The 23,044-nt window shown below is 45.4% G+C and overlaps 2 long non-coding RNA genes across 3 annotated transcripts in view; both read right to left on the reverse strand.

Moving 5' to 3' along the window:
* LOC122458381 overlaps nt 1-9,932 on the reverse strand; it is a 60,186-nt gene extending 50,254 nt beyond the window's left edge. The window contains exon 1 of one of the 2 annotated variants that reach the window (XR_006278405.1): nt 9,912-9,932. This is a non-coding gene — a long non-coding RNA (uncharacterized LOC122458381). The remainder of the gene's footprint in view (nt 1-9,911) is intronic. The other variant, XR_006278406.1, reaches the window with a different exon arrangement.
* A 34-nt stretch (nt 9,933-9,966) lies between these two features.
* On the reverse strand, nt 9,967-22,276 carry LOC119845712. Its single transcript, XR_005289696.1, has 3 exons — nt 22,215-22,276; nt 15,518-15,649; nt 9,967-10,026 (listed from the first exon to the last, which is right to left on the reverse strand). It is a non-coding gene; the product is annotated as an uncharacterized LOC119845712 (long non-coding RNA).
* Nucleotides 22,277-23,044: the final 768 nt, after the last annotated feature.

The following is a 23,044-nucleotide window of genomic DNA, read 5'->3' on the forward strand; positions in this document are numbered from 1 at the left end:
AAAAGTTGACTATGTCGAGTAGATCAGAAGCATCTTGATACTGAGTTGTCTCACCACAACCTTCACCACGATCTTACCCAAGAAGGGAAGATGTGATTCTGGTCAATAGTTAGTAAGATTGTCAACGTTAAGTGATTGCATTGCTTCTTCTGGTACCAAGGGCTGAGAATCATCTTGTTACCACCTGCCTCCAGCACAAGGGAATCTTGCCTGTACTAGCTGTATTTGTCTGTACATAGCTCCCTAACACAACCAGCCTTCTTTTTTTGTCTTGTGTTCTTCCACCAAAATCATAGACTTTTTCCTGGTATTGGGCACATGATATGGCTTGGTCTGTAACCTTGGCAATATCGTCCATGGTGTATGGTTCCTCCAGGAGCTGACAGACCAACAGATGTTCCATGGTTTTTGTTTCCCTGCAGTCACATGTGACTGGGGTATTGCAATAGGCCCTCTTCTGAATATTGACTTTTGACTGTCAATTCTTGTTCAGAAACAATTTTAAACTTCTCCAGGTTGACCAGTCCTTTTTGACACCTGTGTGAAGGCATTTGGCAACATCAATGTGCATTTTGATGTCTTTGTCCAGTATTTCGAGCCACGTGTGCCACATTTCCAGTCATTTAGCCATTGGTGATTTTTTTAAAAGTTTGTTCCATTGCAGGTAGGTTGCAAAAGAGGGACATGGACTCTGTTGAAGATGTTGCAGCATCCCCCACCACGAGATTAAGCGAGTAGCAGTGCTCTTGGGTTTTGATTAAGTATTCTTGCCTGTACACTCTTGTTTTTCCCTTTCATGTTTGCACCTGTCAGGGCCCCCCCCCGCCATTCTGAACTCTGAGGTACAGATGTGGGGACCTGCATGAAAGACCCCCTAAGCTTATATTCTACCAGCTTAGGTTAAAACTTCTCCAAGGTACAAATTCCTTCCCTTGTCTTTGGACGGTATATTGATACCACCACCAAGAGATTTACACAAAAATTCAGGGAAGGGTCACTTGGAATCCTTATCCCTCCAATATATCCCCCCAAACCCTTTCACCCCCTTTCCTGGGAGGCTTGAGAATAAAATACCAACCAGTTGCCTTAGCAATGTGATTACAGACCAGACCCTTTGTCTTCAGGACACCGAAATCAATTAGGTTCTTAAAAGAACTTTTGTTATAAAGAAAAAAAATAAAAGCATCACACCTGCAAAATCAGGGTGGAAGGTAACTTTTATGGGGTAATACAAAGATTTAAACCACAGAGGATTCCCCTCTGGGCTCAGCTTCACAGTTACAAAAGCAGGAATGAAACTACCACTTTAGCATAGGGAAATTCACAAGCCAAAACAAGAGATAACCTAACACATTTCCTTGCCCTACTTACAGTTTCTGTGGTTTTAGATGGATTATTCCAGGTATATTTTTCAAGAGATATTGTACCTTCTTGGCTTCTCCCTCCATCCGGAGAGGGAACAACACTCAGAACAACAAAACAAATCCTTCCCCCCCAAGATTTGAAAGTATCTTCTTTCCTCATTGGTCCTTCTGGTCATGTGCCAACTAGGTTATTTGAACTGCTTAACCCTTTACAGGTAAGGCAATCCAGTACAGCTGCCAAGGAGGGATTTTATGCTATTGAATGGGCTGGCATACATAAAGTTTGCTACCCTTCCCCCTATATTCATGACAGCACCGTTGTCATATCTCTGGATCCAGTTGTCTCTGATACCTATGTTGCATTCCTCCAGAGTAGTAAGTATAGTATCAGTTAGGCTTTGTTTACACTAGCACTTTTGTTGTCAAAACTTTTTGTGAAAAAACACACACCTCTGACCGACGTAAGTTTCACCAACAAAAGCACAGGCATGAACAGTGCTGTCAGTGGAAGAGCATCTCCCGACATAGCTACTGCTGCTCATTGGGAATGGTTTAATTATGCTGTCAGAGTGGCTGACATAGAGCAGTACAGCTGTGCTGCTGTAAGGTCTGTAGTGTAGACAAAGATTTAGCCCTTCCCCTGTAGACTTGTCCATTGTTTTAAAACCGATAAAGTGCTCTTGAATGGTCACTTTGCTATCAAAAGTGTAGAGGAACCTAACAGTAAAAGACATCTTTTCAGAATGGCTCACATCTAGAGTGTACTCCAATATCACTGAGTAGTACTTGGCACTCCTTAACCTGTTAAGAATGTCTCATTCTGGATCCTTTTTCTGTAGTAGTGATCCATCACCTCCCTGGAAATGTCCCAAATTTTCCTTCATTACTTAGTCATATTTTCTTATTAACTCCACCAAACCCAGGCAGTTCCTATTGTTCACCATGAAGAGCCTGTCAAATGAACCTTGGAAAGTCATGTTACTTTTAGAAAGATAAAATGTTATAGGCATGAGCTTCTTTATAATGTCCTCCCAGGGTTTTGTCTCTTGTTTAATCACAGGTTGTCCATGTGGATGCAATTATCCTGTTTTATCCTTTGCTCTGCTTTGACCCATGTTCGGTAGGAATTGAAATGATTAGGAGACTTTTCATGATGCACGAGAATCTGAGACATGTGCTTCCAATCATTTGACCCCTCAAATGCTAGGGATGATTTTGGATTCAAGTCAAAGAGCTTGCAGCAGAAACAGAAAACCTTGTCAGTGGAATCTGAGTAAAGCAGCCAGCGCCACTTCAGAACTTCACCATTTTCAAGCTTCCTGTATAAAAAGTCATAGAAAAATGATGATTCTGCTCATCGGGTGGAAAATCCATGTCCTTTAGTATTGGTGGACCACTGGTCAATAGAAGGTCTCGAAATGTAGGTGTTTGATTTCTGCTTTATGGCCCAATCTAAGACCAGTGTTCAGAAACACTGGATTTATGGCTTATTACAACAATCTGTCACCCACTAACCCCCTCTTTTTGTCCTACGACTGCAAAGGACCACTCTATGTTGAATGATCCCTTACAATATGTGCTAACTACTTATGATAAACAATCTGTTCCACTTTGCATTTTGCTGTGACCCTGGAAGTACCTTTCCTGAAGAAAACATTCCAGAAGACTGGAAAAGGGTAAATATAGTGCCCATCTATAAAAAGGGAAATAAGGACAACCCGGGGAATTACAGACTAGTCAGCTTAACTTCTATACCCAGAAAGATAATGGAGCAAATAATTAAGCAATCAATTTGCATACACCTAGAAGATAATAAGGTGATAAATAACAGTCAGCATGGATTTGTCAAGAACAAATCGTGTCAAACCAACCTGATAGCTTTCTTTGACAGGGTAACAAGCCTTGTGGATGGGGGGAAAGCAGTAGATGTGGTATATCTTGACTTTAGTAAGGCCTTTGATGCGGTCTCACATGACCTTCTCATAAACAAACTAGGGAAATACAATCTAGAGGAAGCTACTATAAGGTGGGTGCATAACTGGAGAGAGAGAGTATTCCCAGAGAGTAGTTATCAGTGGTTCATCGTCATGCTGGAAGGGCATAACAAGTGGGGTCCCACAGGGATTGGTTCTGGGTCCGGTTCTGTTCAATATCTTCATCAATGATTTAGATAATGGCATAGAGAGTACACTTATAAAGTTTGTGGATGATACCAAGCTGGAAGGGGTTGCAAGTGCTTTGGAAGATAGGATTAAAATTCAAAATGATCTGGACAAACTGGAGAAATGGTCTGAAGTAAATATGATGAAATTCAATCAGGACAAATGCAAAGTACTCCACTTAGGAAGAAACAATCAGTTGCACACATACAAAATGGGAACTGGCTGCCTAGGAAGGAGTACTGTGGAAAGGGATCTGGGGGTCATAGTGGATTACTAACGAAATATGAGTCAACGATGTAACACTGTTGCAAAAAAACCAAACATCATTCTGTGATGTATTAGCAGGAGTGTTGTAAGCAAGACATGAGAAGTAATTCTTCCGCTCTACTCCACGTTGATTAGGCCTCAACTGGAGTATTGTGTCCAGTTCTGGGAGCCACATTTCAGGAAAGATGTGGACAAATTGGAGAAAGTCCAGAGAAGAACAACAAAAATGATTAAAGGTCTAGAAAACATTGTCTGTGAGGGAAGATTGAAAAAATTGGGTTTGTTTAGTCTGGAGAAGAGAAGGCTGAGAGGGGACATGATAACAATTTTCAAATACATAAAAAGGTTGTTACAAGGTAGAGGGAGAAAAATTGTTCTTAACTTCTGAGGATAGGACAAGAAGCAATGGGCTTAAATTGAAGCAAGGGCAGTTTAGGTGGGACATTAGGAAAAACTTCCTAACTGTCAAAGTGTTAAACACTGGAATAAATTGTCTAGGGAGGTTGTGGAATCTCCATCATTGGGGATTTTTAAGAGCAGGTTGGACAACCCCTGTCAGGAATGGTCTAGATAATACTTAGTCCTGCCTTGAGTGCAGGGGACTGGACTAGATGACCTTTCGAAGTCCCTTCCAGTTCTATGATTCTAAGAACTCTTTGTGGCTCAAAAGCTTCTCTTTTACGAACAGTAGTTGGTCCAATAAAAGATATTACCTCACCCCACCTTGTCTCTCTAATGACATAAAAGCATTTGTTAGATAGATTTTTTTATTTTATACACTCTGATAACAGCCAGGAATGGTGTGCATTTAAAACTGGCAGTGGGAAATCTAACTAAATACTAGATCTGATCAGATATGGAATTTCCATCCCACAGGAAATCCCAAGATTTTAAAATCTGTTTTAATTCTAAATTGGAACAAAAAATCCAAATTTCACATTTCTCATGGAATGTGAATTCTGAAATATTTTATCTGAAATCACTGAAATATTTTGATAATGTCAAAACATGATAATATAAAATAGTATATAAATAATAACAAATATTTTACATTATAATATAATATAATAAATCCAAATGAAAGGAAATTAAACCATAAAGTTGTAACAAAACAGTTTACCTATTTGAAACAAAATGTTTTGACATTATTGAACCGAGAAAGTAAAAAAAAAAATCATTTTGAGACTTTTCTCTCAAAAATTTTGCCAAAATCAACACTTCCCATTAACATTTAGATTTTGGTGAAAGTGCATTTTCCAATGGAAAACTGCTGTCCAATTTTTTTCGCTAGCTTCACTAAATAGCCATAGGACTTGTATTTTATTTGTGGATGAAATAGTTCCTCAGCTCAGCCTAAGGTTTTAATTTATGTCATACCAAGAAGAATGCTGAACTACTGAGCAATAGGGCAGAAAGGATATCCAGTTACTGGTATACTAGAGGCTAATAATATTGACCAACAAGATGCAAATATGTTTTCTTCCTTCCATAGCTAATTCTATTTAAGGGTAAATGGTGCATCAAAGACCAATGTTCCAAGATCTCCCATTACAATACCAAAAAAGGGTTAATGAAGAAAGCAGGTATCAGCAGGTTTCCAGGAAAATGTTTGTTTAACTAGCAATGGACAAAATATTTGGATTGATTATTCTGGACAATTTCCAAAGAGTGTAAATTGCAAAATACTGCATCAATGTATAGTGGCGGTGCAGGTCAGGACTCTGTGGTTATCACTGATTAAAAGCTTTATTTTGTCACTATCCTTTTACCTGGCATGAAACAGGGCATTTTGGAGGTGCTTTGGCATGTCTTTTCAGATTATGAATCATAGAATATCAGGGTTGGAAGGGACCCCAGAAGGTCATCTAGTCCAACCCCCTGCTCAAAGCAGGACCAAGTCCCAGTTAAATCATCCTAGCCAGGGCTTTGTCAAGCCTGACCTTAAAAACCTCTAAGGAAGGAGATTCTACCACCTCCCTAGGTAACGCATTCCAGTGTTTCACCACCCTCTTAGTGAAAAAGTTTTTCCTAATATCCAATCTAAACCTCCCCCATTGCAACTTGAGACCATTACTCCTCGTTCTGTCATCTGCTACCATTGAGAACAGTCTAGAGCCATCCTCTTTGAAACCCCCTTTCAGGTAGTTGAAAGCAGCTATCAAATCCCCCCTCATTCTTCTCTTCTGCAGACTAAACAATCCCAGCTCCCTCAGCCTCTCCTCGTAAGTCATGTGCTCTAGACCCCTAATCATTTTTGTTGCCCTTCGCTGTACTCTTTCCAATTTATCCACATCCTTCTTGTAGTGTGGGGCCCAAAACTGGACACAGTACTCCAGATGAGGCCTCACCAGTGTCGAATAGAGGGGAACGATCACGTCCCTCGATCTGCTCGCTATGCCCCTACTTATACATCCCAAAATGCCATTGGCCTTCTTGGCAACAAGGGCACACTGCTGACTCATATCCAGCTTCTCGTCCACTGTCACCCCTAGGTCCTTTTCCGCAGAACTGCTGCCGAGCCATTCGGTCCCTAGTCTGTAGCGGTGCATTGGATTCTTCCATCCTAAGTGCAGGACCCTGCACTTATCCTTATTGAACCTCATTAGATTTCTTTTGGCCCAATCTTCCAATTTGTCTAGGTCCTTCTGTATCCTATCCCTCCCCTCCAGCGTATCTACCACTCCTCCCAGTTTAGTATCATCCGCAAATTTGCTGAGAGTGCAATCCACACCATCCTCCAGATCATTTATGAAGATATTGAACAAAACGGGCCCCAGGACCGACCCCTGGGGCACTCCACTTGACACCGGCTGCCAACTAGACATGGAGCCATTGATCACTACCCGTTGAGCCCGACAATCTAGCCAGCTTTCTACCCACCTTATAGTGCATTCATCCAGCCCATACTTCCTTAACTTGCTGACAAGAATGCTGTGGGAGACCGTGTCAAAAGCTTTGCTAAAGTCAAGGAACAATACATCCACTGCTTTCCCTTCATCCACAGAACCAGTAATCTCATCATAAAAGGCGATTAGATTAGTCAGGCATGACCTTCCCTTGGTGAATCCATGCTGACTGTTCCTGATCACTTTCCTCTCCTCTAAGTGCTTCAGGATTGATTCTTTGAGGACCTGCTCCATGATTTTTCCAGGGACTGAGGTGAGGCTGACCGGCCTGTAGTTCCCAGGATCCTCCTTCTTCCCTTTTTTAAAGATGGGCACTACATTAGCCTTTTTCCAGTCATCCGGGACTTCCCCCGTTCGCCACGAGTTTTCAAAGATAATGGCCAAGGGCTCTGCAATCACAGCCGCCAATTCCCTCAGCACTCTCGGATGCAATTCGTCCGGCCCCATGGACTTGTGTACGTCCAGCTTTTCTAAATAGTCCCTAACCACCTCTATCTCTACAGAGGGCTGGCCATCTCTTCCCCATTTTGTGATGCCCAGCACAGCAGTCTGGGAGCTGACCTTGTTAGTGAAAACAGAGGCAAAAAAAGCATTGAGTACATTAGCTTTTTCCACATCCTCTGTCACTAGCTTGCCTCCCTCATTCAGTAAGGGGCCCACACTTTCCTTGGCTTTCTTCTTGTTGCCAACATACCTGAAGAAACCCTTCTTGTTACTCTTGACATCTCTTGCTAGCTGCAGCTCCAGGTGCGATTTGGCCCTCCTGATATCTTTCCTACATGCCCGAGCAATATTTTTATACTCTTCCCTGGTCATATGTCCAACCTTCCACTTCTTGTAAGCTTCTTTTTTATGTTTAAGATCCGCTAAGATTTCACCATTAAGCCAAGCTGGTCGCCTGCCGTATTTACTATTCTTTCGACTCATCGGGATGGTTTGTCCCTGTAACCTCAACAGGGATTCCTTGAAATACAGCCAGCTCTCCTGGACTCCCTTCCCTTTCATGTTAGTCCCCCAGGGGATCCTGGCCATCTGTTCCCTGAGGGAGTCAAAGTCTGCTTTCCTGAAGTCCAGGGTCCGTATCCTGCTGCTTACCTTTCTTCCCTGCGTCAGGATCCTGAACTCAACCAACTCATGGTCACTGCCTCCCAGATTCCCATCCACTTTTGCTTCCCCCACTAATTCTACCTGGTTTGTGAGCAGCAGGTCAAGAAAAGCGCTCCCCCTAGTTGGCTCCCCTAGCACTTGCACCAGGAAATTGTCCCCTACGCTTTCCAAAAACTTCCTGGATTGTCTATGCACCGCTGTATTGCTCTCCCAGCAGATATCAGGAAAATTAAAGTCACCCATGAGAATCAGGGCATGCGATCTAGTAGCTTCCGTGAGTTGCCGGAAGAAAGCCTCATCCACCTCATCCCCCTGGTCCGGTGGTCTATAGCAGACTCCCACCATGACATCACTCTTGTTGCACACACTTCTAAACTTAATCCAGAGACACTCAGGTTTTTCCACAGTTTCGTACCGGAGCTCTGAGCAGTCATACTGCTCCCTTACATACAGTGCTACTCCCCCACCTTTTCTGCCCTGCCTGTCCTTCCTGAACAGTTTATAACCATCCATGACTGTACTCCAGTCATGTGAGTTATCCCACCAAGTCTCTGTTATTCCAATCACGTCATAATTCCTTGACATCACCAGGACCTCCAGTTCTCCCTGCTTGTTTCCAAGGCTTTGTGCATTTGTATATAAGCACTTGAGATAACCTGTTGATCACCCCTCATTCCCAGTATGAGGCAGGAGCCCTCCCCTCACAGACATTCCTGCCTGTGCTTCCTCCCGGTATCCCGCTTTCCCACTTACCTCAGGGCTTTGGTCTCCTTCCCCCGGTGAACCTAGTTTAAAGCCCTCCTCACTAGGTTAGCCAGCCTGCTGGCAAAGATGTTCTTCCCTCTCTTCGTAAGATGGAGCCCGTCTCTGCCCAGCACTCCTCCTTCATGGAACACCATCCCATGGTCAAAGAATCCAAAGCCTTCTCTCCGACACCACCTGCGTAGCCATTCGTTGACCTCCACGATTCGACGGTCCCTACCCAGGCCTTTTCCTTCCACGGGGAGGATGGACGAGAACACCACTTGCGCCTCCAACTCCTTTATCCTTCTTCCCAGAGCCACGTAGTCCGCAGTGATCCGCTCAAGGTCATTCTTGGCAGTATCATTGGTGCCCACGTGGAGAAGCAGGAAGGGGTAGCGATCCGAGGGCTTGATGAGTCTCGGCAGTCTCTCCGTCACATCACGAATCTTAGCCCCTGGCAAGCAGCAGACTTCTCGGTTTTCCCGGTCAGGGCGGCAGATAGATGACTCAGTCCCCCGGAGGAGAGAGTCCCCGACCACCACCACCCGCCTTCTCCTCTTGGGAGTGGTGGTCGTGGAACCCCCAACCTCAGGACATCGCATCTCATGCCTCCCAACCAGCGGAGTCTCCTTCTGCTTTCTCCCCCCAGACATATCATCTGGTCCACTCTCCGCATTGGTACCTGTGGAGAGAACATGAAAGCGGTTAGTTACCTGTGTCTGTGTTACTGGAACCCGGACATTCCGCTTACCTCTTCTGGAGGTCACATGTTGCCAAGCTTCTTCACTGGCCTCTTGGCCCCTCTGTGCAACCTGCTCTATATCTTTGGAGCTTTGTGCCCCTAGAAGCCTATCCTGAGTTTGGTCCAGAAAATCCTCAGTCTCTCGTATACAACGCAGGGTCGTTACCTGTTGCTCCAGACCTTCAATCTTCTCTTCCAATATGGAGACCAGCTTGCACTTTGTACAGACAAAGTCGCTTCTGTCCTGTGGAAGAAAGACAAACATGGCACATCCAGTGCAGGTCACAACAGCTGAACCCCCCCCTTCCATATCACCTACCTACTATGAGCTTCCTCAGAGACGTTGGCAAGATGTAAGCCTCACTGGGCTCCCTCCAGGCGAACTCCCAGGCAAACTCCTGCTGTCCCCGCTGCTCCGCTGCCGCTCAGCTGGTTCGCGAGGCTCTGGCTATTTTTAAACAGCCAGGCTTCCCTGACGCAAACACACAGACACCCTAATGCCCGCCCCCTGCAGGCTAGCAGCCAATCAGACACTCACTCAGGCTCTCTCCCTGCCCTCCCAGCAAACACACGCTCGGATACTTCCTCAGCAAGCAAACACACACACTCGGATACTTACCAGTCCCAGGCAAACTCCTGCTGTGAGCTGCTCTGCTGTCCCCGCTGCTCCGCTGGTTCGCTGCCGCTCAGCTGGTTCGCGAGGCTCTGGCTATTTTTAGCCAGAAATGTCTTTTCTTTAAAAAAAAAAAATAGAAAAAGGTCCTATGACATTTTTTCCATAAGTGATGTAACAGAGTGTTATCAATATACAGTTAAGTGTTCAAAAGTCAGGAAAAATTAAAAATTAAGGTTACTCCTGCATAGGCATTACTACATCTTTGATTACATGACTATAGAGATGGTCAAATAACACAAAAGTGATTTGGAAATACATATGGCTGGTTCATCGCTATGTATAAGGCAGCATTTCCCCCCTTTTGAAAGTAGACCTCTGCCTTCCATTTCTAGATATTGAAATCATTTGTACCCCTTTTGCCATGTGTTGTTAAAAACTTCCCCCAAATGAGAGGTCATTTAGAGTAGCTTTTATAGATATTTGTGATGTGATCCTCACTGCTTTTTTCTTCCACTGCTCTGAGAAGCAGTGAAATAGTTAATATTGCCATTGAAAGTATAATCACTGAAGTTAGCATCTGTTGAAATGAATAGGAGTACTTGTGGCACCTTAGAGACTAACAAATTTATTAGAGCATAAGCTTTCGTGAGCTACAGCTCACTTCATCGGATGCATTTGGTGGAAAAAACAGAGGAGAGATTTATATACACACACACAGAGAACATGAAACAATGGGTTTATCATACACACTGTAAGGAGAGTGATCACTTAAGATAAGCCATCACCAACAGCAGGGGGGGGAAGGAGGAAAACCTTTCATGGTGACAAGCAAGGTAGGCTAATTCCAGCAGTTAACAAGAATATCAGAGGAACAGTGGGGGGTGGGGTGGGAGGGAGAAATACCATGGGGAAATAGTTTTACTTTGTGTAATGACTCATCCATTCCCAGTCTCTATTCAAGCCTAAGTTAATTGTATCCAGTTTGCAAATTAATTCCAATTCAGCAGTCTCTCGTTGGAGTCTGTTTTTGAAGCTTTTTTGTTGAAGTATAGCCACTCTTAGGCTGTGATCGAGTGACCAGAGAGATTGAAGTGTTCTCCAACTGGTTTTTGAATGTTATAATTCTTGACGTCTGATTTGTGTCCATTCATTCTTTTACGTAGAGACGGTCCAGTTTGGCCAATGTACATGGCAGAGGGGCATTGCTGGCACACGATGGCATATATCACATTGGCAGATGCGCAGGTGAACGAGCCTCTGATAGTGTGGCTGATGTGATTAGGCCCTATGATGGTATCCCCTGAATAGATATGTGGACAGAGTTGGCAACGGGCTTTGTTGCAAGGATAGGTTCCTGGGTTAGTGGTTCTGTTGTGTGGTGTGTGCTTGCTGGTGAGTATTTGCTTCAGATTGGGGGGCTGTCTGTAAGCAAGGACTGGTCTGTCTCCCAAGATCTGAGAGAGCGATGGCTCGTCCTTCAGGATAGGTTGTAGATCCTTGATGATGCGTTGGAGAGGTTTTAGTTGGGGGCTGAAGGTGATGGCTAGTGGCGTTCTGTTGTTTTCTTTGTTGGGCCTGTCCTGTAGTAGGTGACTTCTGGGTACTCTTCTGGCTCTGTCAATCTGTTTCTTCACTTCAGCAGGTGGGTATTGTAGTTGTAGGAATGCATGATAGAGATCTTGTAGGTGTTTGTCTCTGTCTGAGGGGTTGGAGCAAATGCGGTTATATCGTAGCGCTTGGCTGTAGACAATGGATCGAGTGGTATGATCTGGATGAAAGCTAGAGGCATGTAGGTAGGAATAGCGGTCAGTAGGTTTCCGATATAGGGTGGTGTTTATGTGACCATCGCTTATTAGCACCGTAGTGTCCAGGAAGTGGATCTCTTGTGTGGACTGGTCCAGGCTGAGGTTGATGGTGGGATGGAAACTGTTGAAATCATGGTGGAATTCCTCAAGAGCTTCTTTTCCATGGGTCCAGATGATGAAGATGTCATCAATGTAGCGCAAGTAGAGTAGGGGCATTAGGGGACGAGAGCTGAGGAAGCGTTGTTCTAAGTCAGCCATAAAAATGTTGGCATACTGTGGGGCCATGCGGGTACCCATCGCAGTGCCGCTGATTTGAAGGTATACATTGTCACCAAATGTGAAATAGTTATGGGTCAGGACAAAGTCACAAAGTTCTGCCACCAGGTTAGCCGTGACAGTATCGGGGATACTGTTCCTGACAGCTTGTAGTCCATCTTTGTGTGGAATGTTGGTGTAGAGGGCTTCTACATCCATAGTGGCTAGGATGGTGTTTTTAGGAAGATCACCAATGGACTGTAGTTTCCTCAGGAAATCGGTGGTGTCTCGAAGATAGCTGGGAGTGCTGGTAACGAAGGGCCTGAGGAGGGAGTCTACATAGCCAGACAATCCTGCTGTCAGGGTGCCAATGCCTGAGATGATGGGGCGTCCAGGATTTCCAGGTTTATGGATCTTGGGTAGCAGATAGAATATCCCAGGTCGGGGTTCTAGGGGTGTGTCTGTGCGGATTTGTTCTTGTGCTTTTTCAGGGAGTTTCTTGAGCAAATGCTGTAGTTTCTTTTGGTAACTCTCAGTGGGATCAGAGGGTAATGGCTTGTAGAAAGTGGTGTTGGAGAGCTGCCTAGTAGCCTCTTGTTCATACTCCGACCTATTCATGATGACGACAGCACCTCCTTTGTCAGCCTTTTTGATTATGATGTCAGAGTTGTTTCTGAGGCTGTGGATGGCACTGTGTTCTGCATGGCTGAGGTTATGGGGTAAGCGATGCTGCTTTTCCACAATTTCAGCTCGTGCACGTCGGCGGAAGCAGTCTATGTAGAAATCCAGGCTGCTGTTTCGACCTTCAGGAGGAGTCCACCCAGAATCCTTCTTTTTGTAGTGTTGGCAGGAAGGTCTCTGTGGGTTAATATGTTGGTCAGAGGTGTGTTGGAAATATTCCTTGAGTCTGAGACGTCGAAAATAGGATTCTAGGTCACCACAGAACTGTATCATGTTCGTGGGGGTGGAGGGGCAAAAGGAGAGGCCCCGAGATAGGACAGATTCTTCCGCTGGGCTAAGAGTATAGTTGGATAGATTAACAATATTGCTGGGTGGGTTACAGGAACCATTGTTGTGGCCCCTTGTGGCACATAGTAGTTTAGATAGCTTAGTGTCCTTTTTCTTTTGTAGAGAATCAAAGTGTGTTTTGTAAATGGCTTGTCTAGTTTTTGTAAAGTCCAGCCACGAGGAAGTTTGTGTGGAAGGTTGGTTCTTTAATGTACATTGGCCAAACTGGATAGTCTCTACGTAAAAGAATGAATGGACACAAATCAGACGTCAAGAATTATAACATTCAAAAACCAGTTGGAGAACACTTCAATCTCTCTGGTCACTCGATCACAGACCTAAGAGTGGCTATACTTCAACAAAAAAGCTTCAAAAACAGACTCCAACGAGAGACTGCTGAATTGGAATTAATTTGCAAACTGGATACAATTAACTTAGGCTTGAATAGAGACTGGGAATGGATGAGTCATTACACAAAGTAAAACTATTTCCCCATGGTATTTCTCCCTCCCACCCCACCCCCCACTGTTCCTCTGATATTCTTGTTAACTGCTGGAATTAGCCTACCTGCTTGTCACCATGAAAGGTTTTCCTCCTTCCCCCCCCCCCCCCCCCGCCGCTGTTGGTGATGGCTTATCTTAAGTGATCACTCTCCTTACAGTGTGTATGATAAACCCATTGTTTCATGTTCTCTGTGTGTGTGTATATAAATCTCTCCTCTGTTTTTTCCACCAAATGCATCCGATGAAGTGAGCTGTAGCTCACGAAAGCTTATGCTCTAATAAATTTGTTAGTCTCTAAGGTGCCACAAGTACTCCTTTTCTTTTTGCGAATACAGACTAACACGGCTGCTACTCTGAAACCTGTTGAAATGAATGGAGCAGTTCCTCCCCTCAGAACTACTGGCAGATACTGCTGCATCAGCTACACTTAAGGCAATTCTCCCGGGTCTCAGGGCTATTGTTTCAGGCTGTCTGCAGACGTAGGCAGAAGTCTCTGCAGCCATTAAACTCAGGTCACATTTTAAAGCTTTTCTTCACAAACATGAGCGCTAGAAACTTACCTTTTTTTAAAATGAAAACTGAGATAATGAAGAACAATTGAGAGGACACCTGCCTGCCAGCTAGTCCATTGTGCCTCTCCATGCTTTTAGAAATGGAGGTGTAAGATCATGGCTTGTAACAGCCTGAAGACTTGAGATTCAGGGTGCAACAGCTTCTCTCCCCCATTACCCACCCTCCGCCAGCTTTGGGAATCCTCCAGGGATGGTGAGCTCCCCACACCCAGCAAAGAACTCCCAGGACTGTCAGTTCCCCACCCAGCATGTCTCACCTCACCCAGCACAGCAGCCTTCTTACTGCTCATCCCCACCCAGGACAGTGTCTCCCTACCACCCGTAATGCTCCTGTCCAGACTGTATCCCACCCCTCATGTGCTTCCCCTCAGCACTGCTGCCCCCCAACTCAGGACTGCTTGACCCCACAGCACTGCCCCCCCATTTGGGTCCATGTGCCCCCCTCAGCACTGCTCCCCCCTCAACTCAGGACCACCTGACCTCTTAGCACTGAACCCTCCCCCACTCAGGACCATGCGTCTCCTCAGTACTGCTCCCCCACAACTCAGAACCGCCTGACACCTCAGCACTGCTCCTCCCCACCCTTGAGACCGCATGACCCCTCAGCACAGCTCCCCCCCACTCGGGACCGTGAGACCCCTCAGCACGGCTCCCCCCCACACACACACTCGGGACCGTGAGACCCCTCAGCATGGCTCTCCCCCCCACACACACACACGGGACCGTGAGACCCCTCAGCACGGCTCCCCCCCCACACACACACACTCAGGACCGTGAGACCCCTCAGCACGGCTCCCCCCCACACACACACTCGGGACCGTGAGACCCCTCAGCACGGCTCTCCCCCCCCCACACACACGGGACCGTGAGACCCCTCAGCACGGCTCCCCCCCCCACACACACACACTCAGGACCGTGAGACCCCTCAGCACGGCTCCTTCCCCCCCCACACACACTCGGGACCGTGAGACCCCTCAGCACGGCTCCCCCCCCACACACAAACACACTCGGGACCGTGAGACCCCTCAGCACGGCTCCCCCCACACACACACTTGGGACCGTGAGACCCCTCAGCACGGCTCTCCCCCCCCCCCCACACGCACACTCGGGACCGTGAGACCCCTCAGCATGGCTCCCCCCACACACACACTCGGGACCGTGAGACCCCTCAGCATGGCTCCCCCCACACACACACTCGGGACCGTGAGACCCCTCAGCACGGCTCCCCCCTCACACACACACTCGGGACCGTGAGACCCCTCAGCACGGCTCCCCCCCCCCCCCCACACACACACACTCTCGGGACCGTGCGTTTCCCCTCTAGCTCCATTCCCACACACCCCTTAGCACTGTTTCTGCCCCCGCGGGCCTGTGGCCCTGCCCCCCCCAGCCCCAGCATTGCTTGCAGGAACATGGACTCCCCTCCACACATCACAGTAGCCCCAGAGCCGCTATAACCCGCTCACCTCAGCAAGGCGCTTCGAGCCTTCCCGCTACTCGACGCCCCATAGGCTGAGACAGCTTGTCCGTCTCCTGAGCTCTGCCAATCAGGGTCTCCCCACAGTTTGCCAAGGTGGATTCACTTCAAAGTTCCATGCCTGTGGGGGGAGGGGTGTGGAGCTGTAAAGGGTAGCTCAGGCCTGTCACTGCCATTGGCCATCCGCCTGCCACTCCAACACCACCCTACACTGCATAGGTGATTCTGGCTGTCAATCATTTCTTTTCAGTTAGTCTATTGGATGCCCTGGAAAGAGGAAGGGTTTATAGCTCCTGCCGCTACCCAACTTCCCTTCGGCTTCCTCTTTGTTCGCGTGGGACGCGCCCACTTCGTTTTAAAAGCGATGGGCCCTGGGAGCCAATCCCTCCCGGGCTTCCAATTCCCCCAGGGTGAGGATACAAGGCCCGCCTCCCCCATCACCTCGGCAACACGCCTTCCCACACTCGACAGCCCATAGGCTGTGAGCCCTGCCCATCTCCGTCCCACTCTCTACCAGTCATGATCCTTCCTATGATTAGTGGGCAGGGCTCACTAGAGTGAAGGAGGGGGGAAGGCACTTCATTCTTACCAATCCCATTGGCTACCCCTCCTGCTACTCCACCTCTTTGCTCCACCTACCAGTCAGTCAAGGTTTATCAAGAAGCTAATTTGTCCTTGGCTCAAAAGGCGGGATTTATCTCTCAGCTCCTCCCACCTCCCCACCTGGTGCCCTTGCTGGCGCTCATGCCCCATGCAGCTTCACACGCTGTATCTTGATCAAACGTTCCCTCCCTTCCCCCTCCAGGTAGCGGTGCAGTGACAGGCCCAATAGCTTCCAAGGCCAGAAGGGTCCATTGTCATCATCCACTGTGAGCTCCTGGATAACACAGGCCAGAGAATTGCCCTGAATTAATTCCTGTTGGCACGAGGGCAGATCTTTCAAAAAAACATCCTGTTTAATTTAAAAATTGTCAGTGAGGGAGAATCCACCAGAACTCTTGGTAAATTGTTCCAATGATTAATTACTCTCACTATTAAAAAATGTATGCCTTATTTCCAGTCTGAATTTGTCTAGCTTCAGCTTTCAACCATTGGATTGTGTTATACCTTTCTTTGCTACAATAAAGAGCCCACTTATTAAATATTTGTTCTCTATGTAGGTACTTTATAGACTGTGATTGAGTCACCCTTTAATCTTCTATTTGTTAAACTAAATAGATTGAACTCTTTGAGTTTAATCACTATAAAGGCATGTTTTCTAAGCCTTTAATCATTCTCATGGCTCTTCTCTGAGCCCTCTCCCATTTATCAACATCCTTCTTGAAGTGTGGGAACCAGAACTGGACACAGGATTCCAGCAGCAGTCACACCAGTGCCAAATTCACAGGCAAAACAATCACTCTGTTCCACATGAGATTCCCCTGTTTGTGCATCCCAGGATCACATTAGCTCTTTTGGCCACAGCATCATAGAGAGTTCATTTTCAGCTGATTATCCCCATGACCTCCAAATGTCACAATTTCCTAGGACAGAGTCTCCCATGCTATAAGTATGGCCTACGTTCTTTGCTCCCAGATGAATACATTTACATTTAGCCATATTAAAATGCATATTGTTTTCTTGCACCTAGTTTACCAAGCCATCCAATGTGTCAACAACTTGTCCACTTTGTTATATGCTACTCTCCAAATTTTTATGGGAGCTACAAACTTTTTCTGTGATGACTTTATGTTTTCTTACAGATTATTGATACAAATGTTAAATAGCGTCAGGCCATGAACTGATCCCTACAGGATCCCACTGGAAACAGATGACAATTCCCTATTTACAGTTACATATTCAGACTGATCAATTAGCCAGATTTTAATCTATTTAATGTGTGCCATGTTCATTTTATATCATTCTAGAGTTTTTTTAAATTAAAATCTCACATGGCACCAAGTCAAATGCCTCACAGACATCTAAGTACATTACATCAGCACTATTACCTTGTAATCTCACAAAAAAAGATACCAAGTTAGTTTGACAGGATCTATTTTCCATCAATCCATATTGATTTTTATTAATTATATTGCCCTCTTAATTCATTATTAATTGAGTCCCATATAAGCCACTCCATTATCTTGCCCTGGACTGATAGCAAGCTGATAGGCCTATAATTAACCAGGTTATCCCATTTACCCTTTTAAGAAATTGGCACAACCTTAGCTTTTTTCCAGTCTTCTGGAAGTTCCCCAATGTCCAAGACTTTTTTAAAAATCAACATTAACAGTCCGAAAGGTTCTCAGCCAGCTCTTTTAAAACTCTTGTATGCAAGTGATCTGCTTATTTAGAAATGCCTAATTTTAGTAGCTTCTGTTTAAACATTCTCCTTGGGCTCTAGGGGAATGCCTACAGTGTGTGGGAGCAGGTTGGTTCTGTAGTGGCAGGGGAGCCATAGACTCCCCGTTAGGCTACCCTATGCACAAAGCTCAGCAAAAATCTCTGATGACCTATATGGGGAACATGATCTTGCACTCTCCCCTCCTCTATGACACCCCAGAACTACACCCATGGTAGACCCATCCCACAACAACCCCCACTCTCTCTTACCACACCCCCACAGGACAGCTCTCTCCAGCAACATCCCATTCCCATAACGGCCTCCCATGGTACCCACTGCCCCAATACCCCTCTCCCTACCACACAAACCTCATGACCCCCCATACCTCCACTCTCCACCCTACAAGCCTCATGGTGCCTTTGACCAGGGTAGCGGGGGGGCCACACTGAGATTGATGAAGGTTAAGCAGATCTGAGATAACAGGATCAGGGCCCAAAAGTCCTTTTTATAGTTCTCTAGCAGCCTCTTGACAGCAGGTGAATAATAGGGGAAGCATTTTGGCTTTGAAGTAACATCCTGTTTCGTAAGCATCACCGGTAATTAGCTACATGAATTAGCATAAGGCAACTACCCATCTCCCGCCGATTACAGGGAGTTTATTACATACTTCAAATAGGAATGAAGACAATATTACCACATTCACAGTTCATCTAAATGTTAATATTCCCTTCTGGTCTTTGAATCAATGGAACACAGTGACAGACAGGAAACATCTGGTTACATTGTTAAATTCTAACTAGATATAGGTAAACATAGACTACTACAATCACTATCTTCTTCCAATTCTTTAACAATACAAGTCTACATTTCAAAGCTCTCGTCTATCTAACATGGCTTTGCTAGCTATTTATAAGGAATAGCCCTAATTGCTATTTACATCTGTCAAGGTTCCTTCCCCACTCTGAACTCTAGGGTACAGATGTGGGGACCTGCATGAAAACCTCTGCAAGCTTATTTTTACCAGCTTAGGTTAAAACTTCCCAAAGGTACAAACTATTTTACCGTTTGCCCTTGTACTTTAATGCTGCCACCACCAAACATCTAACAGATATATAACTGGGAAAGAGCCCGTTTGGAAACGTCTTTCCCCACAAAATCCTCCCAAACCCTACACCCCCTTTCCTGGGGAAGGTTTGATAAAAATCCTCACCAATTTGCATAGGTGAACACAGACCCAAACCCTTGGATCTTAAAACAATGAAAAAACAATCAGGTTCTTAAAAGAAGAATTTTAATAGAAGAAAAAGTAAAAAGAATCACCTCTGTAAAATCAGGATGGTAAATACCTTACAGGGTAATTAGATTAAAAAAACATACAGAATCCCTCTAGGCAAAACCTTAAGTTACAAAAAGACACAAAACCAGGAATCTACATTCCATTCAGCACAGCTTATTTTCTCAGCCATTTAAAGAAAACAGAATCTAACGCATCTCTAGCTAGATCATTTACTAAGTTGTAAGACTCCATTCCTGTTCTGTCCCCAGTAAAAGCATCACACAGACAGAGAGAGAGAGAGGCTTTGTTTCTCCCTCCCCCCAGCTTTTGAAAGTATCTTGTCTCCTCACTGGTCATTTTGGTCAGGTGCCAAGCGTGGTTATCCTAGCTTCTTAACCCTTTACAGGTGAAAGGGTTTTTCCTCTGGCCAGGAGGGATTTTAAAGGCGTTTACCCTTCCCTTTATATTTATGACAACATCCTTTCCCAATATGTCTTTAAAAGGTCAAATTTGGGTCATTTAGCCTGCAAGTTGCTTAACCCTTCCTGGCTCAGTGTCACAGTGTCCCCGATGTCTCATTCACCTCAACACCTGTACAGCAATCCTCCACCACTTTCCTCTACTGCAACCCATCCCTGCTCCCGCTACAATTCCCACATAGCACCCTCTGAATACTCCCATGGAATTTCCCTCCCACTCCACACCACTCCCCCTGAATTGTATTAATTTACATGGACTTTCTGAGCCAAAGCTGTTAACATAACCCAATCACGTCCAACATGAAACAGTTTTAAACCAGGTTTGATATGCAGAGATATTCAGCCTGCTTAGTTCCAATGGCAAAAGGAGGACTTGTGGCACCTTAGAGACTAACAAATTTGAGCATTTGATCCACTGAATGCATCCGATGAAGTGAGCTGTAGCTCACGAAAGCTTATGCTCAAAAAAATTTGTTAGTCTCTAAGGTGCCACAAGTACTCCTTTTCTTTTTGCAAATACAGACTAACATGGCTGCTACTCTGAAACACCATTAAAAATCCTTCTTAACATTGTATTAGAGATACAGAAAAAAGGAAAAACATTTAAAGCATCTGAAATGAAAAGTATTCAGTAAGGTTTGCTTTTTAACAGCATCCCTTGTTCCCTTTCCTTGGAGAGAGTACTTAAGTCCTTGTTTGACAGTCCCTTAGCTAGTATCAAAGATGGTCCTTTTTGGGGAAAAGAGAAGAAGGCCCAGCCTGCACTAACGCTACAAGTCGATGTAAGTTACACTACTTAAGCTATGTCAGTTACATAACTGAAGTTGATATAACTTATATCGACTTAATGTGGTGTCTTCAGCACGCTATGTCAAAGGGAGAGCATCTCCCATCGATGTAGCTTCTGCCTATTGTTGAGTGGGTTAATTAAGTCAAGGGGAGAGCTCTCTCACATTGACTTATCGCATCTTCACCGGACCCGCTAAATCAATGCCACTGCATCGATCGCAGCAGCGCCGATTTAGCGCGTAGTGTAGACAAGGCCTTCACTGAGATGGGCTGGAGCTGTTTTTTAAGTCCAATCCTGTTTCCTAAGGAGACAAACACACACAAAAGGGGAGAGAAAAGAACAGCAAAGATGGAAAATGCAGCTTCTTTCTCTGGGGTTGACTCTCGCTCGCAATGTCCCTGTTGGAAAAACAGGCATAGTGCATGGTCTGATCTCCAAGGCCTGGCAAACTTGTAGTGGCATCAGGCTGTTTAGGGCATTGATTTAGCTGCCTCTTTCTGGTCACAGGTTTACAACAGTGTTGCAAAATATACAAGCTTGGCCGGCTAAGCCAGACATTTATTCGCCAGAAGGCAAAAGGAGAGAGAGAGAGAGAGAGAGAGCGAGAGATACAAGAAACAGAAGAAATAAGGCCAAGGAAAAGGACACAAGGAGGGGTGGAAGGGAGAGTCTCACATCTCAGCTGGTGTCAGGGATTCAGCCAGAGCTGGTGAAAGTGGTGACATCGTCCAGGTCCCTCTCTCTGGCCCGGTCTGGTCAGGACACCTCAGGATTAGGACGAAGAAGGCCTGGGCTCCCAGAAGACGGTGTGGGTGGCAAATAATGAAGCTCACTTCAGGAGCCAAATTTTTCTCCCCAAACTTTCTTTAAGGGCTCTAAAAGGGGCGATGGGTGGAACAGCCCATCCCCTCGTTCCTTTGGCCACCATGTAGGCTTAATTTTAGTTCATCAATTTCCTGCCTCACACTCTGTTAAGATCATTCTTGGTAAACAAGGCACAGTCCTGGAGTTACAATAGGAAGTCTTTTTGTTTGGACTAATTCAGTCTGTCACCCATTTTCAACTTTGTTGTCACAGGATATTGTGAGACTATGAACTTTCCCTCACTTTTCACATTGAGCTCACAATAAGGGTACATTTGTAGGCCCAATTATCACAACATCCCCCACACAACCCCTCCTACAACACCACATATTTCCCTCCCCCGCCCATGGAACCCTACCCACACAAATAGTTCCTCCACAGTATCCCGCATCTGCAACACCCCTTTATACCCCTGTGACAGGTTGGGTCACAGAGACCCCCTTGGGACTACCATCTGATGTGCTGAGACTACCTCTGAGCCCATTTTCCCTGGCAGCTTGGGACTTCAGTACCCTGTCTTGTTGAGCCAGACACACTAGCCTGCTACAAACACAGACCCAAGTCTGAACCACGTCCCCCACAAGCTGCAGACTTAACTGAAAACAGCTTAAGAAATGCTGTTGTCTCTAGCACCCAGACATCCAGTTCCCAATGGGATCCAAACCCCAAATAAATCCATTTTACTCTGTATAAAGCTTATACAGGGTAAACTCAAATCGTTCACCCTCTATAACACTGATAGAGAGATATGCACAGCTATTTGCTCCCTAAGGAATTACTTACTAACTCTGGTCAATTAATAAGCAAAGAGTGATTTTATTAAGTATAAAAAGTAGGATTTAAGTGGTTCCAATTAATAACAGACAGAATAAAGTAAATTACCAAGCAAAATAAAACAAAAACATGCAAATCTAAGCCTAATACAGTAGGAAACTAAATGCAGGTAAATCTCACCTTCAGAGATGTTCCAATAAGTTTCTTTCACAGACTAGACTCCTTTCTAGTCTGGGTCCAGCAATCACTCACATCCCCGTAGTTACTGTCCTTTGTTCCAGTTTCTTTCAAGCATCTCTTTCGGGTGGAGAGGCCATCTCTTAGGCCAGCTGAAGAGAAAATGGAGGGGTTTTTAGGGCTTTTTATATTCTCTCTCTTGTGGGCGGAAGCCCCTTTGTTCTTCTATGCAAAATCACAGCAACAAGATGGAGTCTGTAGCCATCTGGGCCAGTCACATGTCTATGAATGATTCAGCTTTTTGCAGGCCAACGCCATTGTTTACATGTTAGTTTGAACATTCCCAGGAAAGCTCAGATGTGGATTGGCGTCTCCCAAAGTCCATTCCTAGTTAAGTACTCCCAATTAATTGAATAACCCCTTCACACTATGGTGATCAAATCTGCCTTATGTGCTTCCTACACTTTAAATACAAGCATAGAGCCAGCGTTCATAATTTCAGATATAAAAATGATACATGCATACAAATAGGATGACTATATTCAGTAGATCATAACCTTTGCAAAGATATGTTACATGGCATATCTAGCTGTCAAGTTTCCCTCCCCACTCTGAACTCTAGGGTACAGATGTGGGGACCTGCATGAAAGACCCCTAAGCTTATTCTTACCAGCTTAGGTTAAAAACTTCCCAAAGGTACAAACTTTGCCTTGTCCTCGAACAGTATTTTGCCACCACCAAGCGTTTTAAACAAAGAACAGGGAAAGAGCCCACTTGGAGACGTCTTCCCCCAAAATATCCCCCCAAGCCCTACACCCCCTTTCCTGGAGAAG

The sequence above is a fragment of the Dermochelys coriacea genome, chromosome 20, assembly GCF_009764565.3.
Source record: "Dermochelys coriacea isolate rDerCor1 chromosome 20, rDerCor1.pri.v4, whole genome shotgun sequence".
NCBI lineage: Eukaryota > Metazoa > Chordata > Testudines > Dermochelyidae > Dermochelys > Dermochelys coriacea.